The following is a 16,232-nucleotide window of genomic DNA, read 5'->3' on the forward strand; positions in this document are numbered from 1 at the left end:
TTTGAGTCTGTGTGTATGATTGCATTATGAGTGTTTTGTGCAATCACATATGCGAATGCCTGTTGTATGGCAAACAGCTCAGTTTGGGTTGATGATACTAGTCCTCCCAGTCTCCAATATGCCTGTACGCTGGTCGTGCAAAGAGCAGCGCCAGCACTCTCATATTCTGTGTCCACCGATCCGTCTGTGAAGATGTGGGTGGCTCCTGCTACTGCTATGCTATACATTTGCTCTTCTATTATGCGCCTTAGGATTGTCGGATCATAGGCAGCCTTTTTCATTGGGAGACTTTCTATTACTATTTTGAAAGTAGGCTCTTCCCACGGCGTGGAAGGAGTGTAATTTGGGTGTGGATGATCACCCTCTCTATCAAGAATCATGTTTTTTAAATGTAGTCTGTTTAGGACTTTTCCTGCTCTTGCAACCCAAGAGTTTCCATTGTTTTGGCCTAGTCCAACCACCAAGGCCTGCCGTACTGGGATTGGATCAGAAGAAATAATTATCTTACTGATAATTGTAGCTGTCCTTTGTGATATTCTTTCTTGTAGAGAGGGCAAACCCGTCTCCAGTCTAAGAGTTTCAAGCCTGGTCCACATGGGGGCTCCCAGTGCAGCTCTCATAACATTGTTTTGGGCAACTTCAAGCTTTTTCCACTGTTGGTGTGATAGATTTGTGAGTGCAGGTGCGGCATAATCGATCACTGATCTGACTGCCTCTACATAGTATGTGCGAAGGACTTGCAGATTGGCTCCTCCAGAAAGGGAGGTTAGCGACCTGAGGATTGCCGTCCGGGCCGCAGTTCGCTCTCTCAAGTAAGTGACCTCAGCATTAAAATTCATGTGTGTGTCCAGGATGATTCCTAGATACTGATAGGTGTCGACCCATTCTTTTGATTGACCCTGTACTGTGAGTTGGATGTTGGGCTTCGCAACGCTGGTTAGCTGAAGGCTACATAAGAGTATTAGAACATAAAACATATGAATGAAGGTAACTGCAGAGGGCCTATTGACCCATACTGTTGTTGTTTTAGATTTAGCTACTCAGAACGAAGTGTCCATGTAGCAGGGGCTATGGTGTGCCTGTAATTGAGATCAGTTATTCGCGATAACCTTGTTACAGTGATATTTGGGTCTAAGTTTAAAATGGAGGTGGGGATTCCTCCGTTTTCCCCGGTTTATTTTTCGCTTCTGTTTTAGTGCACTGGTTTTAGTCTTGTTTTAATAACATTATATTGGTGGCGGATGTAGATGCAGAATACTCACTAGTGAGCCCCATTCCTCAACGGGTTTTCTAATCATTGTAGTCGCGGTGGAATGTGTATCTAATGCAGCTGCTGTCGTTGGATAAATGTTGAGTCTGATGCGCAGGGCTTCAGTAGCTTCAGATTCCAGTGAGTAGTGCAAAAGTGGCGCCTCTGCTTCTGTTTCACAGATATGACACTCTTTAACTATTGGGTTCATTACTTCCCAGCAGCACTTGTAACCAAGCCATACCGATTCTGTGTATGGCTACTGCAATGTCTCTGGATATCTTTTTGCCTGGCTTGAAAGAGGAGTAACCAGTGGCTTGTTCATATCGGAATGGATCTTCCTTCTGCTACTTTGGCTCTGTGGCGACTTTTGATAGTTGAGAGTATTTTCTTCATGATTTTCTCCTTAATCTGTGAAAAACGTGGAGGTATTTGAACACGTACAGCAGGTACAGCAGTGGCAGTTTTTGCTAGTGAGTCTGCCTTTTCATTACCATCTATGCCCATGTGACTTGGCATCCAATTTAGGATGATTGACAGCCTTAGATTATGGACTTCTTTTTCTATACGTTGAATTTCTGTGAGGAGTTGTATTTTATCTCTGTGCTGACTGGATAACAATGCCTGGAGCGAAGACTTAGAGTCGGTATGAATGATGACATCATGTAAATTATTCTCAATTGTATAGTTTATTTACTCCTTCAGGGCAAAAAATTCTGTTTGCAATGTTGAGCACCCACTATTCATGCTCCAGTAAGCTTCATGGTTGGTAGTGTAAACTGCTGCCCCAGCAGAACCTCTTTCCTGATCAACTGATCCGTCTGTGAAGATGTGAGTCGTTGTAGGTCTTGAGATGGTTTCCATGTGTTGTTCTATTACTTCCTTGAGCCTCGGCGGGTCACATGCTTATTTTTTAACGGGTAATCCTTCAATGATTATCTTTAGACTCGATTCTTCCCATGGAGGAGGCTGCCGAAAGTGTTGACATGGTCTATTTTCTCCTTTGTTTTTAATGGTCCATTTCAATTCCTCTTTCTCTAGACTCTTGACCAGATTATCCATCCATGAGCTTGTTCTATATTGAAGGTTTTTCTGAAGCGGTCTCTGTATTCTGTCTTTGATTGACAGTCTGGCGGTGGTTCCAACAAGTCTTGCTGTTATGGTGGCTATCCTTTGTTTGATCCTGTTTTCTAATGCTGGTGATTTGGTTTCCATTCTTAGGTTCTCTCTACGCATCTATATAGGTGCTCCCAGCATTGTTCTGAGAGCATCATTTTGAGACACTTCCAGTTTCTCCCATTGTTTGTCACTGAGGGATGTAAGAGCAGGAGCAGCATAGTCAATGAGTGACCTAACTGCTTGAACGTAGTAAATTTTGAGTACTGGTAGAGATGCACCCTCTCTAAGACTGGTCAGGGAGCGAAAAGCTGAGTTTCTGGCTTTACAGCGTTGCCGAAGATATTCAATTTCTTGAGTGAATTTCAACTGGTTGTCTATTATGACTCATAGGTTTTGAAAAGAGGTAACCCACTTAATTTTATGTCCTTTTATTGCGAGTCTGATGTCTTGAGTTCTCATTTTAACGGCCATTGCCGTTCTCATTTTAATGGCCCATTCGAGGCAGCTCATATTTATATTCACCCATTCTCATTCATATATATGTCTAACTTACGCTTGAAAAAATCAAAGGATCCTACTTCTATTATGTTACATGGTAATTGTTTCCTCAAATCTACAACCTAGTTATCGAACCAGTATTTACCCCAGGTCTTTCCTAAATCTTAACTTATTCAATTTATATCCCATTGTGACAGTGTCAGACCACGAAGGAAGACCCATTGTTTCGTGTTCTGTCTTGTGTTGATACTTTTAACACCCTATTAATTTCTCCTTTATTATATTCATTCAAATGGTTGTCAAGGGCACTTGGTGTCAATTGCTGACTGGATAAATATTGTAAATCAATTACAAGGGTAAATCAACCCGTGCGCATTCGATTGCAGGATCTTTAGTCCTCTAATGTCTTTTAGAGGACTAAAGATCCCTCCTTTTGCCTTGCTTTTTCTTCCTCTTAGATTTCCTTCTCCTCACCTCTCTCTTGCCTGTTTATTGCCTTCATCTCCCTCGCTCATTTGACGGGAGACATCTCCCGTCACGCACAGTGCAGTCCCACCTCTACAGATCTCCTGTATCAGCTCTTGATACTGGTAATGGCTCAATAGGGCCACCACTTACGGGCTATTCATGCCCGTGCCACCTTTTGGGTGGCTTAATCATAATCAATCATTCATCCATTTGGTCCAGGCCTTGGTGGTTGGACTAGGCCAAAACAATGGAAACTCTTGTGCTGCAAGAGCAGGAAAAGTCGTAAACAGACTACATATAAAAAGCATGATTTTTGATAGAGAGGGTGATCATCCACACCCAAATTACACTTCTTCCGCACCGTGGGAAGAGCCTACTTTCAAAATTGTAATAGAAAGTCTCCCAATGAAAAAGGCTGCCTATGATCCGACAATCCTAAGGCGCATAATAGAAGAGCAAATGTATAGCATAGCAGTAGCAGGAGACACCCACATCTTCACAGACGGATCGGTGGACACAGAATATGAGAGTGCTGGAGCTGCTCTTTGCACGGTCAGCGTACAGGCATATTGGAGACTGGGAGGACTAGTATCATCAACCCAAACTGAGCTGTTTGCCATACAACAGGCATTCGCATATGTGATTGCGCAAAACACTCAAAATGCAATCATACACACAGACTCAAAAGCTGCACTTCAAATACTAGGACAAAAACAGTGGAAAGATAACGTGGAAATAATTACCACCATTTTGTATCTTGGAGCAGTCGCTGAAGGCAAAGGACTCAACATAACCTTAAACTGGATCCCATCCCATACTGGAATCCCATTAAAGGAAAAAGCTGATGAAATTGCTAAATTGGCAACTCGTCATCCAGTGATATATAAAACAATTCAACCCAGCCTAGAGAACATAAAAAACATCATCACCAAAAAACACTCACATCTCAACAAAGCCTACCTTCACCAGAGAATAGCTGAAGGTTCGCCATCTGCAACATGGTATCTTCAGGCAACCAAATTAGAAAGGTTAAATATCCCAAAAGGAATCCACAGGGAAATAGCAGTTAGGTTATATAGACTACGTCTAGGTTACAGATGCAACTGGGAGATTGGTGAACCCCGACAGAGAGAGTGCATCTTCTGCCAAACTGTCACATAAAAGCCATTACTTCACTATCTTCTGGAGTGTGAAGCAACCAATGACCTTAGAAGAGCTTTAAGAGTTCCTGAATCATGCAGTGGCCACCCTGAAGCCATCAACACAGCCACTCTCCTGGTCAACAAAGGTGTCCAGCAGCTGGACACCCTCATAAAGACTGTGAAGCAGTATCCTCCCCCGCGATAACAGCTTGATGGTTAAATGCAACCTCAGAATACTGAGAAAAAAAATTGTACCACTTACGGGCTATTCATGCACGTGCCACCTCTTGGGTGGCTTAATCTTCATCAATCATCAATCATCCATTAATTATATCCACACGAAACAATGGATATAAATTGGATAAGTTTAGATTTAGGAAAGACTTGGGTAAATACTGGTTCAGTAACAGGGTTGTTGATTTGTGGAACCAATTGCCGCGTAACATTGTGGAGGTGGGGTCCCTCGATTGTTTCAAGCACGGGTTGGACAAGTATATGAGTGGGATTGGGTGGTTATAGAATAGGAGCTGCCTCGTATGGGCCAATAGGCCTTCTGCAGTTACCTTTGTTCTTATGTTCTTATGTTCTTATCCATTTGGCCGACGGGAGACATCTCCCGTCACGCAGGGTGCAGTCGCACCTCCACAGATCTCCAGTATCATCTATTGATTCTGATAATGGCTCAAAAGGGCCTCCACTTACGGGCTATTCATGTCCGTGCCACCTTTTGGGTGGCTTAATCATCATCAATCAATCAATCAATCTCCCTCATCCAACGGATGCAGTGGTCTAGTCTGACACCACTCACCACACACCACAAGGAGCAGTGTGGTCACAATGCGACCCAAACGTCATAAGGTCAGAGCTACCCCACTTGACGGTCATGCTATCGAGAGAAGCAATATTTTAAAGGTCCTGAAAGACGTTACTGGCCTCAAACCCGCTGACATTAGTCAGTAAGGTGAAGATATCGTGCTCTTCTTTTCATGTGAAGAGGAGCTAGAAAAACTCCTGACTAACGATGCCATTCTTCGCAAAGAGCACCACCTACATCCTCACTTCTCACGTCAGTTCCTGGCCGGAAGAACTGTTTTTACCAGCAGGACTAGCCAGTGGATCGCTGACCGACCTCAACATCATATTAAGGACAATATCGAGGACGAAAATCCTAACCTGGCTGTATTAAACCTAGAGTTCTGCTACACCAAGAAAACATCAATGCAGATGTTCACCACCATAGCTGCGGCCACCCAGGCTGCAACACAAGGATTCTACTGCTTCGGCTTAAAAATACCATCCCACCAAATAAAAAAGGAACGATGCCATGAGATCCAGCAGTACTTTAAGTGTAACGAGCTCTCCCATCGGACCAACAAGTGTCAGCACCCTGTCCAGAGGTGCAGCCTGTGTGCACTGGACCATCACTACTCCATATGCAAGGCAACAGTCCATCGCTGCTTGCTCTGTGATGGCAATCACCCCGCAATTTCCTACCGCTGCCCCCGCAGACAGGAAAACATCAAGGCCCAGGTTGAAACCCAGAGAAACAACCCTTCTACCTCCTCGACCACAGCCCCAAGCGTTCAGCCCACCACCTTAGCTCCCACCGACCGACCAGAAGACTTTCCGGTCTTACCAACATCTGGCTCCTCCCAGCAGGCGACACAGCCTTTTTTGGGGGGACCCAAGGTCCCACAGGCTTCTTCACAGCCCCCTGCATCACGTGCAGGCATTATCCCTGGTCTTATTAGACTAGCGGAAAGGCTTGCAGGACCAGACAACCAGCTCTTTGTCAGTGAACTAAACGCATTATACATAGACAATGGCCTGGCCCCCATCATAGCCACTAGCGTAAATCTCACTGCCTCCTCTACCACTCCGGAGACTACCACCAGGACGACCGTGCGGTCAACTTCAACACCGACTCCAGAACCACCCATGACCCGTGCGACACAAACAGAGGTAATTCCTTCTCCAGCTCCCAACACTCCTACCATCACTATCTTAGCAGCCGCGCTAGCAGACGTGCTGTCTACAAACGATAACAGCACCACAAACGCTGCTGAAATAGCTACAACCACCAATCAACGACACCTAAGCCTACCTAAGTCTGCGAGGCGAAAAACAAAAAGCCCACTACGGAGGTTACGGACTCCTCAGACGAGGAAATCATAGTAGGAGCTCCACCGCCGCATCACAAATACGACACCTACACGGTTCAAGACTTCTTCATGCAGGCCACGTCACCAAATTCCAACGACAGCACTGCTCAGCCAAAGTCGCAGGCAAAGAAAAAACGGAAAACATAGCGGTCTACACTAACACCACCAGCTCCATAACTGGTATAGCCAGCTCTCCAGGCTGAAAACCATCATGAAGACCCCCATCCATCGCCAGATCTCTAGTATCTGCCACTGATACAGATAATGGCTCCAAAGAGCCTCCACTTACGGGCTCACCATAGCCCGTGCTTCTGGAACTTATTGTTCTGAGTAGCTGAATCTAAAACAACAACAACCTCGCTCATCGGCAGTCGCTGAGTGTAGCAGCACACAGTTACAGTCACACCCTCAGGTACTCTTTTAGTACAGTGTAGCCATGTCTCCCCAGGATATGACTTTCCTAATCATCCTTCTTGAATTATTAACGTTAGGACACAGTGATCTAGTAGCAAGAGCAAGGAAATTTGCTGAAGATGACCCAACCCTCAACGAACGACCGTGGCAATTTGAAGGCAACGGAAAGGCAAACAAACGAAGAAAAACCGAAGAAACGCCCAAAGAAACCAATTTAGAAGCCAACCGGGACTCATGAGCAGCACCCAAGGGAGCCGGTCGGCCGAGCGGACAGCACACTGGACTTGTGATCCTGTGGTCCCGGGTTCGATCCCGGGCGCCGGCGAGAAAACAATGGGCAGAGTTTCTTTCACCCTATGCCCCTGTTACCTAGCAGTAAAATAGGTACCTGGGTGTTAGTCAGCTGTCACGGGCTGCTTCCTTGGGGTGGAGGCCTGGTCGAGGACTGGGCCGCGAGGACACTAAAGCCCAGAAATCATCTCAAGATAACCTCAAGAAAATCATCTCAAGATAACCCAAACCAATGCCAAGGACCATCTTCAGAAGCAAAAAACGAGTAGATTGTCCCACTTATGCTTACATTGCCGCACTGGAAAAAGATAATCCAGGATCATATCTTAGAGCCAAGCTTGACGTCAGAGGTAGATACAACATATCCACAGGTAATCCGGATATAATCACAAACCTTAGGAACACAGAACACCTAGTGGAACTGAAACCAGAAGAAAAAATCACCAAAAGGATAGTACAAAATTTCCCGGTCGAAGTTCATGCAAACAGACTCTTAGAATGCCCAAATGTCACACCTGCAGAAAGATGCAAGCACAACAATATAGAAACAAGACAGGTCCTCGTAACAATAAAAGGACCTCGCATCAACACTCTGAGTGTTGGGATCTATGGTCAGTTCAGACTAAGGCTGTACAATCCAGAACCCATGCACTGTTACAGATGTCAGCGCTTCGGCCACCATAAAGATAGCTGCAGAGGCCTGGAATGATGTGGAGTATGCAGCGAGCTCCACAACACCGGCATATGCAAGAATCTGCATAAAGAAGGCAAACAAACGAAAGCAAAATGCCCAAACTGCGGGGATACACATCACGCCTGGAACAAAGGATGTCCAGAAAGAGTAAAAAGAATACAAGCTTTCGGATCAACCCAGCAACCCAAAGTCACAACTTCTAGACCACAATCGACCAGACTCTCAGTAAAAAGCCAGTGGTACACTCCTCGGCAAGACCGAATAACTGAAGATCAGCAACAGTCTAACGCACCAAATCCTTGTAGTCAGAGCAAGAACAGTGCCTCCAATAACTGGAGGAAACAAAGAAGCACTACTCCACAAGGCAACAGAATAGATCAGGGCAGCAAGGCGAATGTGCCTGCTGTTGCCTCCAGGACCTCCCAAGCAGAAGTGGTGGTCCCTACGTCATCAGGTGCCCCGGTGGCTGGATGTAGCGGGGACGCTTCGGCCCAACCAGGAGTCTCCTCACCCACCAAGAAGGGGGGGTCTCCGCTCCAGTCGGGAGGACGCGGGCCGTCGGGAAAATCAGCACTGTAAAAACCATGGACTCAATGATTCAACTATAATGGACAATCTCAAAATTATACAATGGAATATTCAAGGATTCAAAAACAAAGCACAAACACTCAGAGCAGTGCTTATCAAGGACAGCATTGATATTGTTCTACTTCAAGAAACACTCACCAGGACTGAAATAAATATCAATATCCAAGGATATCAAGGTTTCCACTGCCCTATGGCACAAGGTGGCACCAGAGGCATTTCAATTCTAGTAAGAAATCATATCAATGCCACGGCTATCATCTCTGGCGACTTCAACGCTCATAGTGAATTACTACTTGATTCACCAAGAACCGACGCCAACGGAAGACATTGAACACCTTTTGGATGAAGTGCCGGTAATCAGTCTGCTTAATTCGACAAAACCAACCCACACTGGTGGTGGGAAAGCTGGATCTCACGTTTGTTTCCACCAGTATTTATGAGTTGTGTCATTAGTCAGTGGATCATGTTCTGACCAGTGACCACTTTGCTACAAGAACAGTTAATAATATAGCACTACCTCCTAGACCTCCACCTCCCGAGCCCGGATGGGACTTTATCAAAGCAGATTGGACGAAGTTTCAAGAAGCTCTCGAAATTTGGCATCAAAACTACACTCCTCCAGACAACACCATAAGAAATGAAAAAAAATTTAGTAAATGCAATACATACAGCAGCAAATCACGCCATCCCCAAGAGGAAAACAATCACCCAACAACATAAGGACCATTGGTATTACTGTGATAGGATCAAAGAGCTACATAATGTGACTAAATCGTGCACGAAAGAATTTCAGTAGAGATAGAACCGAAGCTAATCTAGGACTTCTTAGAGCTGTCCGAGATCATGTGCACGAAGAAACAGCAAAAATCAGAGAAGAAAAATGGCTCAAGTGGTGTGCCAAGCTAAATCAACATAAATCCTTGGGCGACATCTGGAAGCAGATCAACAAGGCCAAAGGAAAATCGCCTCCTGCTCCGCTGCATCATGTTCATCCAGAGCAAGAAGCAGAAAGGTTAGCAAATCTATTTGCTTCAAGAGCCAGTTCCACTCCACTTCCTCAAGCAACTCTGACTCATCAACAAAGACTTCAAGCTGCAATTGGAAAAAAATAGATGATGCTTTAGCGTTACCTGACGAACTAGACCAATCTTTCAATCTGAAAGAACTCAGAAGTGCTACAAAGAAAACTAAAAATACAGCTCTAGGCGAGGACAAAATCACTTACAACATGCTAGCTAGGCTAGGAGAAAAAGGTGAAGAAGCCTTCTTGAATCTCATCAACTGAGTATGGGTGACAAGAACCCGACCACTCTCTTGGAACAGTGCAATTATAGTTCCCATTCCAAAACCTAAAGACCCAGGAAATCCAAGACCCATCTCATTAACAAGCTGTCTGGCCAAAACTGCAGAAAGAATGGCACTTAATCGAATTGAATGGAAAGTCAATCCACTACACCAAAATATATGTTTGCTTACAGAAAAGGTGTTGGAACCACAGAATGCCTTACCTCCCTCCTGGATCAAATCAATGACAAACCTGGAATCCTTATTTTTCTAGACCTTGAAAAAGCCTTCGAGTTAGCCAGTGCTCCAGCTACACTGTGCTGCCTTGTGGATAAGGAAATCAAAGGACACGCTTTTGCCTTTGCCAAAGGAAGCCTGCTTAACCGAGAAGCTAAAGTCAAATTCCAAGGAAAAACATGGACCTCAAAGAGGCTGGAAAAGGGAACTCCGCTGGGAGGAATACTAAGCCCCTTCCTTTTCAACTGTCTCATGGAACAATTCATGAAGCTCAAGCTACCAAAAGCCAAACTTCTTAACTATGCAGACGACTTTGTGGTCATCATCAATGGCAAAGGTGCAAGGAACCATGCACACAAATGCCTATATATTATCAGCAAGGAAGCGGAACGCATAGCAGTGAAAATAAACAGCAATAAAACAAAAGCAATGGCCTTTAAAATGAGAACCCAAGACATCAGACTCGCAATAAAAGGACATGAAATTGAGTGGGTTACATCTTTTTAATACCTAGGAGTCACAATAGACAACCAATTGAAATTCACTCAAGAAATTGAAAATCTTCAGCAATGCTGTAAAGCCAGAAACTCAGCTTTGCGCTCCCTGACCAGTCTTAGAGAGGGTGCATCTCTACTAGTACTCAAAATTTACTATGTTAAAGCAGTTAGGTCACTCATTGACTATGCTGCTGCTGCTCTTACATCCGTCAGTGATAACCTATGGGAGAAACTGAAAGTGTCTCTAAATGATGCTCTGAGAACAATGCTGGGAGCACCTATATGGACGCGTAGAGAGAACGTAAGAATGGAAACCAATTTACCAGCATTATAAAACGGGATGAAACAAAGGATAGCCACCATTGCAGCAAAACTCATTGGAACAACCGCCAGACTGTCAATCAAAGACAGCATATAGAGATCCTTTCAGAAAAACCTCCAATGTAGAACAAGCTCATGGATGGATAATCTGGTCAAGATTCTACAGAAAGTGGACCTGAAATGAACCATTAAAAACACAGGGGAAGATAGACCCTTATCAGCACTTTCGGCAGCCTCCTCCATGAGAAGAATCGAATCTAAAGATAATCATTGAAGGATTACCCGTTAAAAAATAAGCATGTGACCCGCAGAGGCTCAAGGAAGTAATAGAAGAACAAATGAAAACCATCTCAAGACCTTCAACGACTCGCATCTTCACAGACGGATCAGTTGATCAAGAAAGAGGTTCTGCTGGGGCAGCAGTTTACACTACCAACCATGAAGCTTACTGGAGCATGAATAGTGGGTGCTCAACACTGCAAACAGAATTATATCCCCTGAAGGAGGCAATAAACTATACAATTGAGAATTTTACCAAATCACCTGGGGACCATTCAGGCTTGTTCGCATTTGTGTTCCTCACGTGTGCCCCAAAGAATGAGGTGATTTGGTAAAATGCTATGCCCAAGATTACTATCCGAGTGCCGGCGGTGGGGTGGTTCAAATAGCCTCGGCTATCACCTCATTATGTCCGGTCGTGATGGTCAAGTGGATTAAGGCGTCTTGTACATACCAGTTGCGTTGCTTCTGGGAGTATGGGTTCGAGTCACTTCTGGGGTGTGAGTTTTCAGTTGCATATTGTCCTGGGGACCATTCAGGCTTGTTCGCATTTGTGTTCCTCACGTGTGCCCCAAAGAATGAGGTGATTTGGTAAAATGCTATGCCCAAGATTACTATCCGAGTGCCGGCGGTGGGGTGGTTCAAATAGCCTCGGCTATCACCTCATTATGTCCGGTCGTGATGGTCAAGTGGATTAAGGCGTCTTGTACATACCAGTTGCGTTGCTTCTGGGAGTATGGGTTCGAGTCACTTCTGGGGTGTGAGTTTTCAGTTGCATATTGTCCTGGGGACCATTCAGGCTTGTTCGCATTTGTGTTCCTCACGTGTGCCCCAAAGAATGAGGTGATTTGGTAAAATGCTATGCCCAAGATTACTATCCGAGTGCCGGCGGTGGGGTGGTTCAAATAGCCTCGGCTATAACCTCATTATGTCCGGTCGTGATGGTCAAGTGGATTAAGGCGTCTTGTACATACCAGTTGCGTTGTTTCTGGGAGTATGGGTTCGAGTCACTTCTGGGGTGTGAGTTTTCAGTTGCATATTGTCCTGGGGACCATTCAGGCTTGTTCGCATTTGTGTTCCTCACGTGTGCCCCAAAGAATGAGGTGATTTGGTAAAATGCTATGCCCAAGATTACTATCCGAGTGCCGGCGGTGGGGTGGTTCAAATAGCCTCGGCTATCACCTCATTATGTCCGGTCGTGATGGTCAAGTGGATTAAGGCGTCTTGTACATACCAGTTGCGTTGCTTCTGGGAGTATGGGTTCGAGTCACTTCTGGGGTGTGAGTTTTCAGTTGCATATTGTCCTGGGGACCATTCAGGCTTGTTCGCATTTGTGTTCCTCACGTGTGCCCCAAAGAATGAGGTGATTTGGTAAAATGCTATGCCCAAGATTACTATCCGAGTGCCGGCGGTGGGGTGGTTCAAATAGCCTCGGCTATCACCTCATTATGTCCGGTCGTGATGGTCAAGTGGATTAAGGCGTCTTGTACATACCAGTTGCGTTGCTTCTGGGAGTATGGGTTCGAGTCACTTCTGGGGTGTGAGTTTTCAGTTGCATATTGTCCTGGGGACCATTCAGGCTTGTTCGCATTTGTGTTCCTCACGTGTGCCCCAAAGAATGAGGTGATTTGGTAAAATGCTATGCCCAAGATTACTATCCGAGTGCCGGCGGTGGGGTGGTTCAAATAGCCTCGGCTATCACCTCATTATGTCCGGTCGTGATGGTCAAGTGGATTAAGGCGTCTTGTACATACCAGTTGCGTTGCTTCTGGGAGTATGGGTTCGAGTCACTTCTGGGGTGTGAGTTTTCAGTTGCATATTGTCCTGGGGACCATTCAGGCTTGTTCGCATTTGTGTTCCTCACGTGTGCCCCAAAGAATGAGGTGATTTGGTAAAATGCTATGCCCAAGATTACTATCCGAGTGCCGGCGGTGGGGTGGTTCAAATAGCCTCGGCTATCACCTCATTATGTCCGGTCGTGATGGTCAAGTGGATTAAGGCGTCTTGTACATACCAGTTGCGTTGCTTCTGGGAGTATGGGTTCGAGTCACTTCTGGGGTGTGAGTTTTCAGTTGCATATTGTCCTGGGGACCATTCAGGCTTGTTCGCATATATATATATATATATATAAATATATATATATATATATATATATATATATATATATATATATATATATATATATATATATATATATATATATATATATATATATATATATATATATATATATATATATATATATATATATATAACTGTGTGAAAAAGTTTAAACCCGATTATTTTATATTCCGCTAATAGTTCTAGGTTATCTATATTAATCCCTGTTTCTGTAAATGTTGTTTTTGTACAGACAAGAGCATTTAAATCGTAGATTTTTTCTGTGATTCTTACTGTTCGTGTAATATACCTTAAGGGTATTACTATTTTGATGCCCTTCTCTCTCCCTGTTTCTTTTACCAATTATTTTTCCCCACCAACTCATGCTGTTATGGTCTCCTTTCCTCCATATCCATTCCTATACCAATATTTACTACCAGTTTAAATACAAACAAAACCCTCCAACCACAGATTCCAACGAGTTGGCAATAACCCCAGCGCTGGATAAATGGACCCCATTTCAAGTATTCATGTCATTCTTTCCATAGAATTCTTCCAAGTTATCAATAAATGATATTGCATTTGATTTACATCATTTGTTTAGTCGGCAATTGACACAGAGGGCCCTCGACACCCATTCATTTTTAACTCCCTTTCTTGGAAGAATGCCACATATTTTCAAGTTTCTTACCTTGCTTATAACTAATTTTATGTCTCTGTATGAGTTGCTCACTCCTAACTCGTTCTATATCATTTCAAGTATGTTCATTGACACAAGAAAGAAATACATCTCAAAGGGATCGAATAGCTTACGCAATTTCTACCCCCCCCCCCCCCTCTACTTCAAGTCCCTCCATGGGAGACATCTCCCGTCACACAGGGTGCAGTCGCACCTGCACAGATCTCCAGTATCAGCTCTTGATACTGGTAATGGCTCAAAGGGGCCACCACTTACGGGCTATTCATGCCCGTGCCACCTTTTGGGTGGCTTAATCTTTATCAATCATCAATCAAGTCCCTCTACACCACAGTTCACCCAGTGAGCCAACTCCACGCTGTCTCCTGTAGCACAGAGCATCACCTTCACTCAGCAGACACCACTCCTCAGTGAGCATTTGAATTAAATCATGGAATACGAAATGAATTGTGATAGATCCAGCAATGCTGCTCAGTGTAGGAAAAGAAAATCTATACTCGATACAAGTTCCAAAAATGACGGCGAGTGGAATCGTGTGACTAAGGCAAAGAGGACAAGCCACTCCATGACGACCCATCTTCCGACAAACACTCCAGCTTCTCCAGCTCTTCCAACTCCTCAGACTAAATCTGCACTGCCAGTCTTCAAAGTCCAGCATACCGAAAGTAAGTCTTCCTACGCTACTGTAGTGGACCTCGAAAAAGAGTACCTCCAGCTCCAGATCAGAGCAAAACCAAATCTCAGAGAAGAATATATTCTGAGGCCCAAAGACGAGTCGGCCGCAACGATTCTGAAAAATTACACAAAATGTGACCAGAGGATAAAATACGAAAACTCATTGTCCTCCACTATCCCTTGCATATGGCCCTTGACCATCTCGAAAAGCTGAACTATGTGATGTCAGCAGAGAGATGCCAGGAAACCCGACAAGTCCTTCTCATAGTAAGAGTATGGATCCCGGAGAAACTTGACTTTGGAATCTGGGACGTGTTCCAACACAGGCCTTACACCCCAGAACCCCTAAGATGCTTTAGATGTCAGAGATTTGGGCATCACAAAGATGGCTGCCAAGGCCCAGTGAGGTGCGGAGTCTGCAGTCAGCCCGACGACACAAAAATATGCATTGATAAACACAAGGCAAACCACCCTGTTCAGGCAAATTGCCCAAATTGCTCCAAGGAACATTATGCCTGGAACTTGAAATGCCCTGAAAGGCTCAGAGGCTTCAAACGAACCCAACCATGCCTACAGCAGAGGCGAAGCCCCCAGCAAAACTTATACCAGCTCCCCTGCTCACTAAAACCGTGTGGGGTCCACCCATTCAGGTAGAGGGGGCACACGGCCCTTCACCATCGGCCATGGTGAAGGGTGTGAAGACCTCCGTACAGGACAAAGAGATAGCTGGGGGCCACAAGAAACATGTTCAAAGCAGTCGCCCCCCATTGCATCCAGTAAGCACACTGGGGGCAATAAGAGTAGGAGTAACAATTCCAGTGTCAAAGTGATCATTGAGAAGGGTCAAAAAGTAACCAGACCCCAAACCTGCACAGCGTTAAATAGTGTTCCCGCAGAACTGGACGCTCTCTGGCCAATGCTCAAAACTTTGGTCACCGAATTGGTCGAAAGTCTGCTGTCAATACACAGTAACAAGCAAACCACAGAGACTCGGAAGACAATTGAGCACAAGCTCAAGAAATTCGAAAATATACTATCCTCACCTTCAAGAACGCAGGGTAGGAGACACCCCCCTAAAAAAACTGATAGAGTCCAGCTCGTCGAAAAGCGACGTTGATGAGTCAATTTCAGGTCCACTAAAAACCTATACACCAATTGCAACTTCCATGGCGTATTCATCTGACTCCATGGATACCACGGTAATGTCAGCAAATTCCAAGAACCAAGAGGTCTAAAAATTCTGCAATGGAACGCGCAAGGGCTCCACACATAATTGCAACACTTGCAATGCATAGCAGCAACCAAAGGCATAGACATCCTGATACTACAGGAGAGCTTGCTTCGAGCCGGATTAGAACCTAAAATCTCAGGCTATCGAGGCTTCTTCCTTCCATGGATCAACGGGCAATCCAGGGGATGTGCAATCTATGTAAAATGTGACCTGATCTCCAAGTCCATAACCAGCCCACCCAATTGTGGAGCAGGGACAGAGGTAATGGGAGTTACCATTGAGCTAA

The sequence above is a fragment of the Procambarus clarkii genome, chromosome 34 (assembly GCF_040958095.1).
Source record: "Procambarus clarkii isolate CNS0578487 chromosome 34, FALCON_Pclarkii_2.0, whole genome shotgun sequence".
NCBI classification, from domain to species: domain Eukaryota; kingdom Metazoa; phylum Arthropoda; class Malacostraca; order Decapoda; family Cambaridae; genus Procambarus; species Procambarus clarkii.